We start from the raw sequence: 21246 nt of genomic DNA, 5'->3' as shown, positions 1-21246 counted from the left end.
CGTCCCCGATTGGACCAACTGAGATCTAACCAATAACCATAACGCTGATGTATTCCAGGGTTCGCGATTGCCACCCGAAATATAGCGCGGTAATCAACACACAGACAGCACCTAAGTGATTTATATACAAGATTATATTCCATGACGTAGTATACCATAAACGGCGATGCTCACAAACTGGAACAGAACCAAACGACCTACCATTACGATACATACACACAGAAACGGGGCATCATCAGTACCTAGATACCGGCAATAACCAGGACGTGTTTCAGCCAATATATCCACAAGGATTCCGACAGGTTTCCGACAGCCAAGTTTCAAGGTTGTCACTTAATGATTAGGATAGGGTTACCATATGTCCTACTTTTTCAGGAAATCGAAAATGTCCTCCGAGGACGCCTAAATGTCCTCTATTTTTGAAATTCGTTTTCCTTTATAGCTTCGTCAGCCATGTTAATCAACAGGCCTAACTAAAATAACGGCATAAATGACGCGAAAGCTGTAATGCGGACGTTCGAGCGGGTCACTCGGGAGTAGGAATGAAAAAATAACCTTTATTTCAGTCAACACCATAGCAGTATCGTGAAAAAGTGGCTAATGCAGGAGTCGAGCCGGAGTGATGACCTTTTTTTGGTTAACACAACGAATACCTATAAAAATTTCAGAATTCATCATTCAGAGTTCATTCTAGTACAGTAGCCCTGCTTTTATAATTTGGAAAAAGTATTCTCCTTCTCCGATTCCAAAATATGGTAATCCTAAGTTAGGTCAGACTCAACGTCGATAATAAAATTACTACTCTAATCATTGAGTGACATCTTTGAAACTGTCACAGTGTTGGATGGCATCTTTAAGATATCTGATTACATGATAATATTACTGAATTACTAAAAGACCTATTTGACACCGCTAGCTCGGGTTTTCGAAAAACTGGATTTCCGGAAAATCATCCAAAATAACTATTTGCAATTGTAAAATGGACAAATGGGAATGAATTGATAAGCTCGCGGACATGACAAACAATTTCCACAAACTCATTTGAGTCTGCGGAATCGGGATTTTATCCACTGTTATATACTGAACTACAATAATAATTTTCAATTAATCAAGATCCACGGCCGACACGCATTTGCTTTGCATACTATTGTAAAGCGCGAAATGTCCAAATCGAAAGCATATTAATTCTATAGCATACTGTGCAATACTTCATGTGAAAAATCCGTATTCTCTGCGACCGCAAGTTCAGGAAGCCACTGCTATACAAGGAAGTGACGCAATGTGATCGATTTGTCAAAATATATTCCAGTCGACGACGTTATACACCTGGATACAAATACGCTTACATGCAAGGACAAGAGTATCCATCAATCGTCATTGCAATGAACAAATATTTACCATCTACTCATTGATGCGACTGAATTGCTTATCATCATGTCAATCAGACTAACATAAAGGCATACCAATCAAAGAAAAAATATATATATCTCTATCTCCGGTTAAAGTTCGATGAGTTATATTTGACAGATATGATTAGTGTATTTTCACGGGTGGTAACTCCGAACATACATGCAGCGATAAAAAATACTAGGCTGCATATCACCCTGTACCCTTATATACCAATGACGTGCGGTGAGGTTCATGGCTGGTGAGGCACTGACAACCCCGCCGCACACACACACACATACACACACACAAACAAGTACACTACTTGATAAAGATAAACAAATACGTGAATACCTATAGCGGCAAGAGAAACGGGTCGGCGAAAGCGTTTTTTTGCACACTGTTCGCCTTTGCAATTATACATTCTACAAAACATATTCAAATTGTTTCATATAGTGAAATATTCAGTTATATACACATTGCTCAACGAAAAGGATGAAACGAAACGCATAAAAATATGTCAATTAAGGACCTAATTTCGTTTTATATTCTCTATTGCCCTTTTATCGTCCAATATCTTTTTTTAAAGATTGAAATGACCACTGTATCAGCAAAACTAACTATGTAACTCACTAACAATAAACTTGTTTGAAGACATCATTCAGACTGTGGAAAATCAGGGTTAGAATAATGATTTTGATTGAGGATGCAGATTGCCTTGGATTAAAATTGGCAAATCTATAAAACCTACAAGGTCACCTGATTGAGTTGGCGACCTGTTTCTTATCGCATTAGCCATCTTCACACGTAGGTTATCTAGGCTACTCCTCGTCATCTCTTCCATGTAAGCGATGTCTTACAAAAGCCTGGAAGTGGGCCGTGATACAAGTTGGCAGATAGGGAATCATAACATCATAGAATATCGACATGGTGTAAATGACTATATTGCAGTCGGAAACACCATGAAGGCCACAAACAACGACAACGCAGGCTATGTAAATAGCTTTCACACACCACGATTTGACGTAGCGATGGATGGGAAACACATCAGTGACGGAATGTATTTGCTCCGCATTACGTATTGGCCATCGCTACGATACAATTTATACCAGGGGAGAGCAACTTCTACAGTCGGCGGGCCGGATATTAGAGAATTAAGTACTTGGCGGGCCGGATTGGTGAATCGATACAATATTCGCCCATTAATCCACATATACAAGGTAAAATCGTATTCAATGAATGTAATATAACGACAGCAATGTCACTTCATCGCCATTGCTCGCCGATAATGGCGAAGACAACGTGGATTTGAGAATAACATTGTCATACAGGCGCCGCCATGTCTGCTTCTCTCTGATCATTGATCAATCAACATACGGTGCAAGGCGCTCGATAAGCCCGGTAACCTCAATCTACCAAGATATCAATTCATTAGGGTTGGGAGGGTGACGAGGTAGCGTCGTTGTTCAAATATATGACCTAATTAATCCCAATATTGAATTCATGTGGCCCGCGTCCGCTATGAAACTTTAAAATTGTCCTGCGACCCGTTTTAAGTTGGCGAGATCTGGCATAAGCGGTGTTTTACAAAAGCCTAGAAGTGTACCGTGCTGCAAGTCGGCGGGTACGGAATGAAAAATAAGAAATATCAACCTGGTGTAAATGGACATTGTAGTCGACAAAAATCATGATCACCACAGACGACATTAGGGTTGAGTGCATCGTAAATGCCGATAATGCAAGTCTTCTCGCTTCGACGAACTTACGCGTAAGATCCACTCTCGCAACGCTGAGCACATACAGAATTAATAACATACAGTCACAAAAATTTGAAATAGTAGGCAAGTAGTTGGGAATCTCGCCAGAATGTGGCCGCGGGCCCCATTATCATGTAAGACGGAAATCTGTCCGCGGGCCAGACAAAAATCCTTCGCGGGCCGGATCCGGCCCGCGGTCCGTATGTTGCCCGCCCCTGATTTACACAATAAGGTCGGTTTCCAAAATCGATAGTGCGTTTCAGTGTACTGCGATTTGTCTGATTGCTAGCGAATATTGAACGAGGCAGATTCAAGTCTGCGTCACCTGACTATCCTTTCTCCGCGCTGCCACTGTACAGTGTACGATGTACACAATAAAGCCGAATTTTACATTCCCTGGCGAGTTTGAGGGGGTTCCGGTGCTGTCCGCCTGTTCACGTAATGCCGAGAGGAACCGTCGGTACAACAACAAACGAATTTATGAAGTTAATCAGAGAATGCAAGTTACTATTTGGATTTTCGTGGTCGTTTCGAAAATAGTATTTGATTGCTAGCAGTTATTTCGAATTCTGAGCTGTATATGATGAATTGCATTGTCGTGGGTGAATATGCAATAAATATGAAAATTGGCGGTGTTGGATGGAAAATGTTCCAATTTAGTTATTCAGCCACATCGACGGTAAATATCAATCATTGACGGTTTTCACAAATTTCTTAACTCCTGCTCATCAGGGGACCTCGCTTGCCTCCCCTGACCGCACGTCACTGCTTTATACGTATCGCTTATCTCTCGGGGATTTGCTGCTTCGTGAAAATCGCAATCCACCTATGACCGAAAATGATGATTGATCGTATGGGAGAGTGATATATGAGCGGACATAGGCTAAATTCTTGGTAAATTCGATAAGGACGGAATGCGAATACCAGTTTGCTTTTATTATCAACACGTTGACGGCTAAGAGTAATGATGATCAACATAACAATCTTTCTGCAATCTGAAAGGACACTCATTCAGAGATTAATGTAATATGGTTGTTCTAGAGTTGGAGCGTTTCTTGGAGGTAGGCCTACAGCATTCAAATATACCATTGAATAATAGCCTACATCCATATCGAAAAAAAAACGGATATTTCGGCTGACACTGGTCTGGGGTAACTACTAGTTGCTCTATGTTATATTGCATAATCATCAAAAAATGACCGACGCTATATGTTAATCTGATATGCTGATTTGGAAGCGGGCTCGATCCGAATCATCCTATGCAGGGCCGCAAGAGCTCAATTGACGAGTGCCTACGTCAAGCGTCAGGAGATAAATACTAGATGTAAATATAAAACAATGCTTAAATCATGTTTTAATCAAAAGTTTTTAAAACATCATTTGTTTGAAATGCAGCCCTATAGTCATATCCCGTTTAATGCATTCGCACAGGCCATACCTAATTCTTCTCATCAAAAATGAAATAATGTATGGTAATGTTTGGATGTACGTTTGAAAATAAAAAAAGGGGTCTATTTCTCCTTTGTTTTCTCCGAGCATCTACCATAGACCACAGACTGCGTGGCAAATGTTTTGCATATAGTAGTCGATGGTTCATTTCTGCTTTAACCAGGGAAAGAAAAGGACGTGGTTTATTTTTGTCCTTGGTGTTTTTGCGGCATATACACCGACTCATGATACACATACACACGATCTGCGCATATGCAGATCAGGAGTACATGACCATCCGTGTTCTTATCTCTCATATAGTCACAGCGAAACTATCGCATATGTCAACAAATGCCACAATGAATCCTATGTATAAACACTCGTAAAACTACATAATCACCTTTATCTAATAACAATATGGGCTACCTGTATTCATTTGATATTAGTCAGGCAATGACGTTTTTCGTAGATAGATATATTTATAAGCATAACACTTTTGTAGAATAGTTATCACTGATTCTCGGCGACCAAATACTTTATTTGGAGTCCAGTTTCAGCGTCTGGATAATAGAATTTGCGTCCAACGTACTCTACCATAGCACACTCCACCATAGCACCGAGAGAATCTTCTTCAACTGTTGGTAAAACTTTCAAAGTCAATGAAATTGTGACACCTGGCCCATTAGTAATCGGTCGCGCAAGTCAAATTAGATGTTAAATTTCATGCTCATTTTTGACATTGAATAAATGAATAAACATAAGCAAAAGTAACAATCTTTTCCGTGTCCATGTGGCACTGTCCAAACCATTGGCACAACATATGTTAAAGATTTTTGTTTTCAAATGCTTCACAGCCTCAATCTCGCTTTCATTTTCATTAAATGAGCTGTGCATACCTATTCTTCACATCGCCTAGGCCCAGGTGGGTGTATGATTTCAAAGACTACTCCAAATCGTTTCGACGCCATCTTATCTATTCATTGCATCGCAGTCTTGTGATATTTTGAAAGGAAGAAAATAATAATAAATTGATACTGACATCAAAAACCAGGCCTAGAATACTTACTTTATTACATACTTTTAAAAAGTTACTTCTATTTCTACTTGAGTAGAAATTTACTCCGTTGTTTCTCCTTCTACTTGAGTACCTATGGTAAGTAATCTGAGTACCTCTGATGACTTCAAAATGAATATAGCTATGACCTAATGGCAAGGAATACGTCACAGAACAGGCTGTTTTTAGCACTGAAATGCAAAATTTTAAATCACAGATTATAGAAAATCTTGACGTGATGGAAAAAAGCGACGTCATATTTGTAATCAGCATACGAAAATGGACTTAACAGTCACCATTTTGGCCAGAAAGCAAAAATCATGTTGACCAGTGTCATGGTCGACGGAATCTGGCTGGAGATACGCGGCTCAAAAGTGCTAATTAGAAAATATCAATGACGTCAGGTTCAGTATCAAGTAAACTTGCAAGGTTCTTATATTTTATCTAAATGGGTTGAATTCGATAAACAAACTGTTTTGTCTCACTGTCTGTCACTGATCAAAGGTATTAACATACGGAAATGTAAGCTATATTAAGTGTGGTTCATCAAACCACCAGCGGTGATACACACAACCTCTGTAGTTTTCCTAATATAACACCAATAGTACATTTTCCATAAATATCTGGTACGTGGAATAGAATTTGAAGAATGCTTCAATCACACACCCATTACAATAATAGGTTGCCTATAACCAGTGGCGTAGGAGCATATGCTGCCGCCCCTCGCTTCCGTTGCAAACGCCACCCAAATTGTAAAAGGGTTTCAATCTTTTCAATTATATTAACGGAAAATGTGTTGACTAAAAAAGGTCGGCACTTCGCCTCGATTCCCGCATTACCCAACTTTTTCAGTACTTCAGTAGTGTTGACTGAAAAAACGTCATCAGCTCCCATTTTGCCGCCCTCTTGCATCCTGCCGCCCCTGACGCAGAGCCACAACCGCCAGGTGGCTGCTATGCCACTGAATATTACTTGAAGAGTTAAGGGTGCCTCTTACCCTATCTGTTTACCAAACGGATTCAAACAGATACAGAAGTAAAACCAATATCGCATTATCGAAACATGATAATTGCTGATAATTTAGACTGTTTGTGAATATTCCCCGAACTTGTACATACATATTGAGTTGACTTTTACACAGATGCATGGTGCAGCAAATCATTTCAGTAAAATACTAGAGGAAAAGTTATATTTATTGATTACTACCGAAAAATGATTAATGCAGGAACATTAACTTCAAATCGGTCGGACATGCATTCTCATCAACTACAACTTCTCGTGCAACAGGCAGAAACATGGTTTCTTCCGCAAAAAGCACGATGTAAATCTGCTGTCGAGTGAATATGTGATCAAAACCAGTATCAACTCAGCGAAACTAAAACGATCTCAATTTATTTATGCCGTTCATGCATCGAATCTACTTTCGGTTATAGAAGTTTTTAATATAGATTGTGGTATCCTATAGTTACTATTTGGGCGCTCAACTTCGCTCACGTAAGCGCAAGAATATGTTATTTTCCGCGCTTATAAAGATACAAGGTCTGAGAAAAAAGCAACATGCCTTCAAAGAAGTGTGTTATCAGCGCCAAAAGATTGGAATGAATCTAGTGAAGACGAATTCAATTCGATGAACTGTGAAAATGAATTGACCGAAACGTCAAATAGATCACAGACTATTATAGTAGTCATTAAGTTTCTGGAGAACAAATACAACCCTGATTCAGTCGCGATTTAGGAATAATCTCCCCAGACTCGATTCCAGTTAGAATCGCTCATACGTCACTCATATACGACGTTCACGCTCAATTACTCAGACAAGATTTTAAGACTGTACCCTTATATGCGATATCCAATTTCAACAACGCCACGCAATAATATGACTCTCACTGTGGATGTACAATTGTACAATGTACATCGCAGTCTCATGTATTGTCTTTTATATACAATATATTCCCCAAAAATGCATTTTATATCAGAAGCTTCACCATGTTATAGCAGTTCCAGCATGTTATACCGAGGTATTTGTAACATATGAACCATTTTTGATAAAAACACCTGAAGACTATAAACATGAAGTCAAATGGGTTTATAGTAACATAGACTGTTCATGATGAAAACGAATTCCACAAGTAATTGGCATGAAAAAATTCATATTATATGCAATCCATTATTGAATTTAATGAATGTAGCCTACGGTTAGTTATCTATAACTCGATGCAATTATATCCATCCAAAAGGAGAATCACCTTGTGACTTTCGGCAGATATGTCTCAAACAGATCCGACAAACTGAAAATGTACATTGTAATAAATATGATGACCTATATCCACTATCCAGTAGCTACACAGCCCTACTGCCATAACAATTACATTGGAGATCATGAAGTCAGCTGATTCGGAATAACGCTAATCATGTGAATGAAAACTGCTAATCCGAACGCGTAAACTTGATAAGGTTAACAGAGATGCCGCTGGGATATTTCGGAAAAACCCAGATGTGAGCGATAAATAAACCCAGGAAAACCCAGATCCTATATTTCACTCAAATTTATATGGGATAGCTCTGAAACCGGAAATTGACAGTCATTAATTACAGTCATACAGTCATAGAAGTGAGTTTTAGCCCTTGATATTGAAGTTCCCACAGTTCATACAATAAATTAGACTCGGTTAACACTGAAAATCCCACAAAAATGTTGTTTTCCTCTTGATGCATTATTGCTATGAAACATTTGGTGCGCGCCGTCAATACTCAAAACATGCCATCCGATTTCGATTCATTAATACTAGCTGGGACAATCACTTTTGTCTGGGATAATGTGACACGAATGCTATCTTTCTGGGGTTGCCAACTGTATATCTCTGAGCGTCCCCGTTGAATTGAAAGTATATATACTTAGATAACATTATGAATACGACTTCATGATCTTACTAATCTAATAATTAATTTACGGGCGTAAAATTGACCTGGCTAACATGATGTTGAAAAAAAAAACAGATTTCAAGGACAAAAACCCAGAAACGCGGGTGATGCTCGAAAAACCTATAGATCTGGGTGGAAAAACCCAGGAGTGGCATGTATGAAAGTTAAGCGCGATATATCCGGGAGCGGTACGGTTATCAAATGGTGTGTGCTATATTTGTTGCATCATAATACGAAAACCCGATATTGGCTGTCAATTGTCAGGTTGTTGAATAAAACGGCAGGCTGCTGATAAATGATACTACGATTGTAATATGTAGAATTATCATCATCGCCAAATGAAAGGCGCGTGTAATCAGAACGGTACTGCGAAGAAACGGACTATACCATATTGATAGATATATACCTCTGCAATGGTACGTTATCGGTTGATTGTCCGATTATTCAGTGGAGCCATTAGCCATAGCCACTTACGGGGTATGTTCCATAGAAATATGCGGTTTATACTATTCAATTTACACATAAGTAAAACTTTACTATAGTTCTTTGACTTAAACTCGAATATAATATCGTCGCCTATGATTACACTCCAATTTAACATATTTATTTATATTGCTTGAAAATATACTTACATTTTCTATCAATACGATCTCTAAAATCACCCATCATACAACCAAACGGAGTCGACAAATATTGGCAGTATGTCATCCTGCATTTGTTGGTCATCAGATGAAATGCGCGCACCACTATTAAAGAAATAGAAAATAGTTTACACTATTTGTTCAAGTAGCGCCGACCATGGATTGTGGGCTAGGTGTTAGGTTGAATTGTTTTAAGAATTTCACAACGCCGGGGCGTCACAAGAATGTTCACGTTCGGGTCCGTCACGTTAATGAAATCGTCATACTTACTCTGTTGTTTGGCTTCATGATGTACATCATAACAACTGATTTCCAGAAACGTAAGACCAAGTAGCGTCAGGATAAACCCAATCTTCATCATAAACCGTTCTCCGCTTAATGGAAAAGTTTATGCGTGTGTTATCACTTTCCTCTTCCTATATGACAAGTTCTGAGTTGTGACTAAAATATAAATATAAATATCATTGATTTTGCATCATAGACTTTGTAATAGGGTCTACTCTTGTGCTCGTACGCTTCAGTGTCAAACAAGCGGGTGACGGGTGAAATCGACAATATACAATAGCCGTTATCATATAGTATGAAGTTGTTTTGCCTTGGAGTATTAAATAATGGGATGACCTTAGGGCAGTGATTTCCAAACTTTTTGGGCTTGTGGCAAACTAGAAAAATTATAATAAACTCGCGGCACCCTTACAAGAAAGTTGCTTTTAAAAATAAAATTGACGTGGTATTGCGATGGCTATGCCTATTCATACGAACATATATACGACTGAAACGAGGTTATATTATCAAAAACATTCCCGCATTTCATCGTCAAATCCAAGCAGTCTCTATTGTGTACGTGTACAGTAGGGCTGTTCAAAAATAACTTTTTTCCCAGATTACAGCCATTCACTGATTAAATCGTCAGGTTACCCTAAAAAACGCTGCACACCAATTTCGGTTCAATTCCAACAAGTATAAGACTCTGCAGATCTATTTAAAAATTTTAATTTATTAGGGAAAATTGAAAAATAAAATTTTTTGTCAACCTCATAAAATTGTTGAGCTGTCTTCAAAGACGATGCAGAACAAATTTGAGTGAATTCCAACTGGTAGAAGTGGAGTTATTTGAGTTTTTCGTTGATAATTCTGGGATTATCCTTGATTAGTGGATAATCCGAGGATTATCAACGAAAAACTACAATAACTCCGCTTCTACTAGTTGGAATTGAGTCAAATTTGTTTTTCAACGTCTCTAAGGAGAGCTCAACAATTTTATGGGGTTGACATAAAAATTTGAAATTTTTTTTTCAATTTTCCTATATAAATTAAAAGATTTAATTGGATCCGCGGAGCTCTATACTATAGTTAGAATTGAACCAAATTTGGTGTGCAGCGTTTTTTAGGGTAGCCGGACAATTTAATCACTGAATGGCTATAATCCAGAAAAAAAGTGATTTTTGAACAGCCCTACTGTACAGGCTGTACACTGCACAGCTTTTAATTTCAGCCAAATCAAATAAGCTGTGTTCGCATAGTCTCAGGAATGCACATGGCGATAAAATTCTGACTGCTTTTGTACCTATGAAGGTATAGGTATTGGAAGGAGATAGCCATAGCTGGTCCATTCTTGAGGAAACAGCGTTTTTTTCCATAAACGCAGCTTTTAGTAAATCAAGATCGCTTGATTCGTTGCTTACAAATGAACTTACTACCAGTCGAATGAACAACAAATCCTGAAAAGTAATATTGCAGTACAAGTTTAGGTCCAGACAGTGTTCTCCAATTTACCGGAGTATTTTTTATGAGACCATAAATTAGGAGCATGGAATGAATTAGTTCGACAGATAACAGCCGAATTATGACGAGACAATTACACAACTCATAGAAAATATCATGAATGGGTTCATTCTAATGGTCATATTACCTACTCATCAGCTATGAAGCAGGTGTTCAGCTTTCAAGTCGCATATGCCAGCCTGCATGCCTCAGTTGAAAAATTTATAAAATAATTTCCAAATTAAAAAAAAAAAGATTCACGGCACACGTGATGATCTGTGGCGGCACACAGTTTGGGAATCACTGCCTCAGAGAGCAATCAATAACAGCAAATTCTATCATGGTATGGATTGTACATTCTCGGCAAAACCGGACCTGAAACTTCACCTCAAAATTCGACAGACCGCTCCATTCAATCGGTAAACTAACTTCAAATTCCGTAGTTGTCAACTAAAAGTATTGCATGGTAACTTGGTCAAGTTCAACTTACTAATTTTCCCATCTGTCATCACTGCCAATAAATCGACAATAAAAAATCGGTATATTTTAGTTTTCTATATATAAGAAATTTATAAATGCTGTATGACCACATATAACATTCCCTAAAGCATTGGCGATTTTGATGGGTAGGGGGCGAAAAAAGACGGAACGATTGGGTCAGATATAATCGGTAATTTGGATTTCTTGCTAAGTTTAGATATAATCGACAGGCGTTGAAACATAAGGAGCGCAATGTTTGACTCATCCCAGGCATATCCCTTGGAGGAGGCATACCCATGCTCCTAACCAAATTCTTCTCAAATTGAGAAACCTAAAATTTTGTCACGTATGGCGCAATTCAGCCCCACTACATTTCTTATCAAAATAAGGTTCTAGACATCATCTCCGATTCCTTTTCGGAGCGGATCGACAAATTCTGTGATCCGACTCCGGTCCGACTCCTAGGCTGGATTCTCGGAATGACCGTGATCCGGTCTGAAAAACTTCGATAATAATTATCTACTCACAGGACGGTAACGAATATTGATTTAAACAATGCAAACAGGCAATTAAAAATCCAAAGATCAAGCCCAACCCTGATCTGAAGTAATTATGCCAACTTGGACTTAGCATGTGGCTTATTTCCATGAACGTTTCACTTTAAATATTGATTCGAGGGGGGAAGTGGGTAAGGCTGACATATTCTTAGTAAATAGTACTGATCCGGCTCCGATCCGACTCCGGCCAAATATTAGATATTCTGGGCCCCGCCATACTGCAGTATGGTCGTTGAATACATGTAATCTGCACAAAGTCGCCATATTTCAAGTCTGTCCTATTTTTTTTACTACATTTGTAAGTGCTAACATTTCACTATCCTTTTCAGTGCAGATAAATCAATGGGCCAGTGTTTTGTAAAGCACCCTTCAGTGAATGATTGAGGGATTTTATGGGGAACCTATACCAACCAAACCGAACACTTTGTGAGCTAACTTCATTCTATGGAAAATGCAAGAATTAGTGCGTAAGGTTTTTGTCATCCAATTAGTTTTGAATGAATTACAAATGACTCACGACGCAAAAATCTTGCTATCTTTCATTCACTTTCGTTTTCATTAGTGACTGAGTATATATGGTCAATAATTTATTATCTGCAAGATCTGCATCATTCTTGTAACACTGGTTATGCAAACTGTAATATGCAATACTGTAAACAGCTTTACCGCCCTGAGATTGATTACTTCATTCGTACAATCTTTACCTAGCACTTCGCACTCGGACTGAAATCGCGCATTAAATTTATATTATTTCCATCACAACGTGAATTCTGAGCGCATTGACATGTATGGAGTTATAGCATCCCCAAGCGGTAATCTTGCGGCTTGACGGTCAAATGAGGGCGATTCTTCGTAGGATTTTTAGTCATGAATTTTATAGCAATTTTACACCAAAAAATGTCGTAATTCCACCCCAGCATGATTACCCCTACAGACCAATGGTTCTCGACCGTTTTGACCTCGCGGACCTGTGATCCTTCAAAATCCAAAATGAACCCTAAATTAAATCACGACATATGCACGCGACTTTCATGTCGTATTGGAAACTCCATTTTATAATACACTTTAGAAACTAAATATTCATACCGGGCTTTATTAAATTTTCTGCAGAGGCGAAGCTCGCAAAGATCCGTTAGACATGTCTGACCTGATGGTGATTGTTACGTACCATTTGAAAAAAATGCGACTTGCCGACTTTGCTATTTGCTAGCCTCTATTACAGTTATTCTCAACCTTTTTGTATTCGCGGAACCCCTCACCTTATCGCACAAGCGTCATCTGCCTTGCGCAAGTATTAACTGCAGGCTAATGTTGAAGAGTAACCGAAGGGACTTGTCATGAAAATAACATTTTACTATTAATGTAGAATTTGGGAAGACCTTCTGTAGCGAATTCTGCATTTATTGAAATGCCCGGTCGTGCTTGAAAATCCACGCCGTCGATTTCATATGAACGGGTGCCAAAAATTCATTTCCACAACGATAGGTGGTGGTGAATGAAATAATTACCCCTAACGCTTCAGACGACAATTTTGGGTATGGTATATATCAGTGATTCCCAACCGCGGCCCCACCAAAATATTAAGAAATCGATTTATGATATAAAAATTAAGTTTATATTTATAAAATGCTCTTGCTTGGCTCGGAGTCTGGAGTTTTTAATTCGGATTGCAGGAAAGTTGTGAGTAGTGTGCTAAAGTTACGTCACTAATGTTTCAATGCAATGTGACATAACATTCCAGTTGAACGAGCGGTAGCTTTAGATATAGGTATTGATAACTAATTTACGTATAGATGTACAACACGTGACTGGTGGTTGGATGCGCCAGGCGGCGTGCTGCTGAGCCGGCTGGGGGCGGCGTGGTCGGCGGTCCTGTAGCTCGCGACCCGAGCGTCTGAATAATTTGATATGTCCGGTCTTTGTCGGGGGCTGGTGCCGCTCTGATTCTGGGGGCGGATTGGGGTTTGGCCGGGGCGGTGGAGCTACTCCAAAATAGCCGCCGAAGGTCGATCGTTCTAAACAATGGGAGTGCGGCAACACAATGACCATGACAATGACCAATGGCGTCCAGCGATTGTTCGGAACTATGTACATTTTCATGTTTTAATGATCATTTTAGGTTCGTTTCATTGCCTTGGTCATATTTCGGTTTGTAATTTCTGGGTCGGTGCGGCACTTGCTTCCGTTTAAGACAGTGGTTACCTACCGTTTTCGCGGTTTTATGCAGTGCTCGCGCACCACCTACATACGTTACGCGCGCCGAAGACGGTTAAAAATGTTTTCACCGTGTTAAGCAGCCGAAGGCAGCGAAACAGAAAGGCGTAGTGTATGATTTCTGTATAGTGGATTCATTTGGAATTTCTTGTGGTCAAATATATTAAAACAGAATTTGGTTAGGTAAGAACCCCAATGCCTTACGACTAGAACTTTTCCCCTACGCCGTCATTAATGGGATTGCCCTCTACCCACGGCGATTTCAAAAAACTCAAAATCAACCCCACCTGATTTGATAACTGCCTTCAGTCAAGAAAAAAAAAACAGAATCTACTCGCGTACCACCTTGTAGACCTTCGCGTAGGCTAGCACTAGCGGTACGCGTACCATAGATTGGGAATCATTGGATTTGAACCGGACATATTGGACATATTAAATATGGACGCTCGGATCGCCAGTGGTGGGACGGCCGATTGTGCTGCTTTTACCGGGGTCGGCGGTGAGCCTCTCGGCGTTTGGACCGTGTGCTGTGTGCTGCGCATCAATCCGTATGTTGAAAATCTATGGTTGAGGCAAAACCCAGCAGCAGTTGTCCAGTTCTCCTCGATTTTACTCTATTTTGTGAACTTTTTAGTGATCTAAAGCTGTCACAAATTCTATAAAGCTGCGATAGGTTAATCAGTCCTTTGGTCAAGTTGGTACGTGCTTTGTTGCTTTATAATAGGGTTACCATATTTTTAAAATCTGAAAAGAGGACACTTTTTCAAAATTTTCAGACTTGAAAAACTGATGAAATATCCTGATAAATGGTAAATTTTCACCACTTCGTGGTCGTTTGACTAAAAAAGATGTCAACTTTCCGACTCAGCTCCCGAAATACCCGCCGGAGCGTCACTTCAGTGATGTTTTACTGTATCTCAGTCGATTTTGTCCTATATTTAACCAACATTCTCATAAAAGAGGACAAAATCTTAAAAAAAGTACATTTGGGCATACTCCAAGAACACTTTCAAAAAGTCAAAAAAAGAGCACAAATCCTCTTGAAAGAGGACGTATATGGTCACTGTGCGTTGTATTTTTGCTATACTTAATGAGTGTACTCGTGCGGCCCCCACCGTACTCTGAAATTCTAAATTTGGCCTTGACACCGACAAAGGTTGGGAACCACTGGTTTGAACAGTCGGATCAGGGGTGTCAAACATACGGCCCGCGGGCCGCATTCGGTCCGCCAGACAGTTTCATCCGGCCCGCGAAGCAATTATGAGTAAATAGAAAAAAATTCCTATATCATCCAGCACATTTGTATAAGATGTTCAGCTGTTTTACGAGAAATACTTTCATTAAATACTCCCTCAATACAGAAAATTTCGAGCATGTTCAGTTCATAGTTCCCATTATAACCAACTGACTTTGGCGTTGTGGTTTCACTCTCTCTAATTCGGGAATGCAAAAAGTGCACCCAGAGTTCAGATTGTTATGGAAAATAGACCAAACAGTTTCTATTCACAAAAGCGAAAACGCCAATGCGGAACCGTTAAATGCAATTTATATGGAGAATATATTAGTTACACAAATAGGCCTATATATGATCGCATTGTTGTGTTACTTCCAACCCAACAGGTCTCAGGACTTATGAGCGAAACCCGACTCGCGATTAAATAATAAAAATAAAAATTCCAATGTCCGCGTTTACGGTTAAATATCTTGTACTCCCAACCACGCAGAGCTAAGGCCAGTTAACGACTAAAGTAATTGATATCGTCGTTAGCGCACTGTTTGATAGGTTTTTATCTCTACTTTTTCTCAACTGTATAGCTAAATGATTCACCCGGATAATCATCGTATTTTTGCCAATTCCTTTGTTCGCGAATAAAGGTGTTGCACTCGCTAGAATAAGATAATAAGACCCCTCTGATTCCTGTATTATCAATATATGCTTGATAATTAGGTATTCAAGTGAAAAGAAAGGTCGCGACATAACATTTTGGAATCAGTTGACTGGTCCGGCCCGCGACGCAATTTGAGTTTTACATTCTTGAGTTAGATGATACACTTTCTTCGTTAATTTGGTCTGTCTATCTTTAGTCCATACTCTATACCAGGGGTTCTCAACTTCCCTTGTATAACGGGCCGCATTTTAACAGCAAATGACGCTGCGGGCCGCAGAACATTATTATCATGTATTTATTGGTTACTAATAAATTTAGGCTACTGTAGCCTATTTACCAGTCGTATACGGGCCGGTATGCACCTTTTAAACCCTTCCAACAGAGAACTGTTTCAAAGCGGGAGCGAGCATGTATAAAATTACGGTAACTTTTTCGTTACAGAGGCCATTTTGGCATTGAGCTCTCAGTGATATGAGAAGAAGTTTGCTGTTCGGTGTCATTTCTGAGCAAACCAATCAACCCTTCTCCTTTCATTCCATGGCGAGGGCCCTGCACCATTAGTTACAGAAGTTAGCTCTTTCAAGTTGATGTTTTTCGCTGTCCCCCCTCCCGCGTTTGCCAAACCAGTGAGCAAATATGTCCACTCCGATAACAGTCTCCCAGATAAATAGCTATGCAATGTCTATGAAGTCGGTGAATTAATCCAATGCTAGGATAAAGTAGTCTATACGCGACAACGTGTTTCAGAACATTTGATAAAAGATCGACTGACATTGCTCATTTTGGCCACTGTTGAACCAGACAATTGTAGCTTCGACATATGTCAGGTGATGTTGTCATTGCTGCTAAGTTCCGGAAACAGCAAATACTCGCAGAGTTTTATTGAAGTCACACCTTCTCTGGCAGATTTCGTGGGTTTAGCCCAGCAATTTTGAACGATGTGTCAGTAACGTCTTCGGCAATTTTACAATGCCTCAAAATATAGATTGCTGGGCTTGAAACCTAGTTAACATTTGTTTAACTCCTGGCGAAACTGTCGCGTTATCGTTTTATAGGCTTCTATGCTTCGTTACGACTTACGAAAACTATTCTTCGACAAGTATGACATAGATTTCCATTTATATCTGAGAATGCAAATTCATTGTTCCACGCTGTGTTACAAACTCAGTTCTCGCCGTTTAATTTTCCATTCCTTGTTCCTGTTTCTGTTCAAACCATTCGCAGTGAGTGAAACACTCTTTAAAACTGTATATATACGTAGCGGGATGCTCGTGAACCGTAGTCCAACCGAATGCAGATTCAAAACAATAACAATCTAAACTCGAGCATATATCTAGAAACCAGAACACATCAAAAATGAGTAATCAAACGAAATAGAGACGGTGCGATAAGAGAGCTAAGCAGCTCAATTATTGTGCAGCAATACCGTGTCAGTAATAATTGCATTCATAATGAAAGACGTCGCGGGCCGCTAAATAAACGTCTGCGGGCCGCGGGTTGAGAACCCCTGCTCTATACTATAAAATCCATGATAAAATCGGTGATGATGCTCATGCTCAATCATGGTCTGTATTACCGACGGTGCTACACCCTCTCAATATATATTCGAAGGTAGACTAGCATGGTACTTGTGCGTTCACGCGGTCTTGAACTTGTTTACGACGATGAAGTTTCCTATAGAGATGAACATCACTTAGTGTGCTTGTATTCTACTTAGGCACCTTCACTAATCCCACTTAAGGATTATCCGAATGTTTTCAATGTGCCACACTTAAGTAGCCTACATCTTTATCTATTGTACAAACTTCATTCATTTCGTCATCTCCATGTTTTAATCAGAGGAAAACCAGCTAAACACTTGAGAACACTGCCGCAATATCCCAGAAAACGAATGTTGTTGCTGTTGCTGCTGTGGAATTTAGTATGCCTATCCATCGTATTTCGACTACCTTGATCAGCGGTGGCCAACCTTTTGGCTATTCACGGCCACTCCAAGGGATAGTAGTAATGAACTAACTGGGCGCCGAATACCCATGTTCAACTGTCCATATCCATTTCTGGTGAACACTGTATTTTTATATTTATGCATATCGGCTTACTATACGCATCGAAATCGCGAGTAGTCATGTTATGAATAGTTTCTAGGCACCAATATGTTCGCCCAAGGCGCGCACATTTTTTCAGGCTCACAAATAAATTTCGTCATTAATATTAGTCGTTTCACATATTACTATAAAACATTTATCGTATCTCAGCCCATGTGATCAGATTCACCGGTAGAGTTGTTGGAGGGGGTGCTTTCGAAAATTTAGGGCAAGTTATAAATGCTGATGGGTCTCCGGGTGGGCCGATTGGCAGCGGTCGAATATCATTCGTTTTAGATGGGAATATTCTTCCATTCATATAGCCTACGCGTTGCGCGACATTGTCTACAAATAGATGTCGACCTGGGTGGGTGAGTGAGATATGAACATAAACAGTGAGCGATTTTCTGAGGTAGGCTATGCAGTCAATTTGACAAATCGAAAGTAGCCTATATAGGATCATTGTCATGGTCTTCGCAAAACGTCAAAGTATGGAAAATGTATGGAAGTGTGGAAAAACAATTCCATACCATACTTGGGGAAACTTTCATACCATACCATAATTGCACATCTCCATAGTCCATATCGAAATTTCGTTCCATACCATACCAGGGCTGGGCATAATGATTCGAGTACTCGATTCTGAATCGAGTATTAATTTTATTGATTCGAGTCGAGTAGTAAAATACGATTTTTTCGAGTACTGAAATTATACGCTTCTCGCCACTGAAAGCTAATTTATCAACGAGAATTATAGTTCCAATACTAATTTTCACTGTAGAAGCCTTGAAGCCTTGATCGGCGGTATCGCACCATACGTAACACATTGTACAAAGCTACGAAGATTACTGTACATAACACAATTCCGAAATAGTCATTGTCCCACAACATTGTCACCAAGTGGAATTAAATCGGCATGGTCGGAAAAATACCAAAGTATTATTTATGAGATGGATAACAGGCATTACATGCTTTTTGGTGGCATAAAAGGTACATATTTGAGCTTTAACGTTTCACATTCTGATATGACATCATAATGGGTGATACTCGATTACTCGACTCGACTCGAAGCACATTACATGATTCAGAATCAAATCACTCAGGTACTCGATTTTGCCCAGCCCTACATACCTTACTTCCATACCATACCATACCCTATCATACCATACCATACCATACCATACCATACCATTAAGAGGATTTGTCCTCCTTTTGACTTTTTTGAAAGTGTCCTCGGAGGACGCCAAAACGTTCTATTTTTTGAGATGATTTTGACCTCTTTTGGGGGAATTTCGGTTAAATATAGGTCAAAATTCAACTGAAATACAGTAAATCAGACCTGAAGAAACGCTCAGAGATGAGCGGATTTGAAATTTCTATGTCCTAATCCAATCCAAATCCGAACCTTCAAATCCAAATCCTAATCCATACCTTTTTCATATTCAAGTCCATGTCCAATCCTAATCCGATTCCAAATGGAAATTCAGAAAAAATACTAATTTATGCAATGAAGGGATTCGAAAATTTTCTTTCACAACCAACGATTCACTTGATTCAAGATAACTAAGTAACCATAAGTATATTAATAACTGATCTGAATAAAGTCTGTCACCATTCGCCACACGACATTTCAATCTCCCAGAAAATAGGTAAATGCAATCCAAATCCTAATCCGTTCTGAAAAAAATGTCTAATCCAAATGCAATCCAAATCGGACAAAATTTCGCAAATCCTGTTTTTTCAAAACCTAATCCTAATCCATGCTCATTTCTGGTAATGCTACGCCTGCTATTTCGAGAGCAGAGCCGGAAATCTGACCTTTTTTAGTCAACCAACGGATATTGTGGATAAAAATTGTAATTCGGCAGTTGAGTCAGCTGGGAAGTTGACCTTTTTTACGTCAACCGACTATGAAGTGGGAAAAATTTGCCATTTTTCAGGATTTTCCTCCGGTATTACAAGTCTGAAAATTTTGAAAAAGTGTCCTCTCTTCAGATTTCCAAAATATGGTAACCCTAGCGTTATGGTTGTCGGAATCTGGCTGGAGATACGCGGCTCAAAAGTGTTAATCAGAAATTATCAATGACGCCAGGTTGAGTCGCCAGTAAACTTGCAAGGTCCTTATTTTATCTGAATCAGCTGAATTCGATAAACAAGCTGTTTAGTCTCACTAGTAACCCCACATTAGGGATGGTGTGAACCTCTGACAGGTTCTGGTTCGTGTGAACGCGAACCTTTTTGAAAGGTTCTGTGTGAACGCGAACGTGATCCTGTCAGAGGTTCACTGGCAATCAATGATATAGCTCCGCGTTTGAGCGCGTCGCGAGTCATGCTTCACCAGCGGTATCACATCGATGTAAACAATCGGTTCGTCAACAATATTTCTTCAGGAACTGGCGTCAACGTAGTAAAAAGTTTTCTAGACCTCTGTTGCAGGCGAAACGTGTGCAGTGTGCACTGTGCATACTGTACAGGTTTTGGCCACTACCGATAGCATGGCTTAATATGCAGACGAAACTGATGTACCAGTGTGCCTTCGTGATGAACAGTGTGATCGGAGGTGGTCTCACAGTAGCAAATAACGGTGGATACTTCATATTACGAGGTAGTTGGGATCAGGTCACTATCTTTGAGTCATTGCAAATATTTAATAAAGTCAAGAATCATTTCAAAATTTTTCAAGTCAATTCTGCCAAGTCAGGCCTTCTGAAGTTGTGAAAGTGGGCAAAACCTACTTCAGGGCTTCGCAAAAAGCATCACGTTTTTGAAGTCATAATAGACGTTATTCCTTTGTCACGGAGATTCATCTTGTGATTCGAATGCTCCTATATACAATTGAACAAATCCGAATATTTTCGTTTGATACTCGTCAGGAGTAATCGTCAGCAGCTTGTAGATACAGTAACTAACAAATGTATACAAAGTCTGGTCTAACTTATTTCTTCATACTACTTGAGTACTTTTCAGACCGTTCATTTTCTGCTTCAACAAGTATGTTGCAATATCCAATTGACTAACAAACGTCTACAAAATCTGGTCTTAACCTACTTTTTCAAACTACTTCATGAGT

General features: G+C 39.5%; 1 long non-coding RNA gene across 1 annotated transcript; it reads right to left on the bottom strand.

Annotated features, from left to right (window-relative positions):
• Window positions 1-7615: 7615 nt before the first annotated feature.
• On the bottom strand, window positions 7616-9989 carry LOC145456871 (uncharacterized). The gene is made up of 3 exons (XR_013920727.1): window positions 9459-9989; window positions 9180-9293; window positions 7616-7913 (listed from the first exon to the last, which is right to left on the bottom strand). It is a non-coding gene; the product is annotated as an uncharacterized LOC145456871 (long non-coding RNA).
• Window positions 9990-21246: the final 11257 nt, after the last annotated feature.

This window comes from Botryllus schlosseri, chromosome 15 (genome assembly GCF_051294905.1).
Source record: "Botryllus schlosseri isolate E-star chromosome 15, Bs_hap1, whole genome shotgun sequence".
Taxonomy (NCBI): domain Eukaryota; kingdom Metazoa; phylum Chordata; class Ascidiacea; order Stolidobranchia; family Styelidae; genus Botryllus; species Botryllus schlosseri.
The sequence above is the reverse complement of the archived record's forward strand: the minus strand, read 5'-3'. Positions and strand labels throughout refer to the sequence as shown.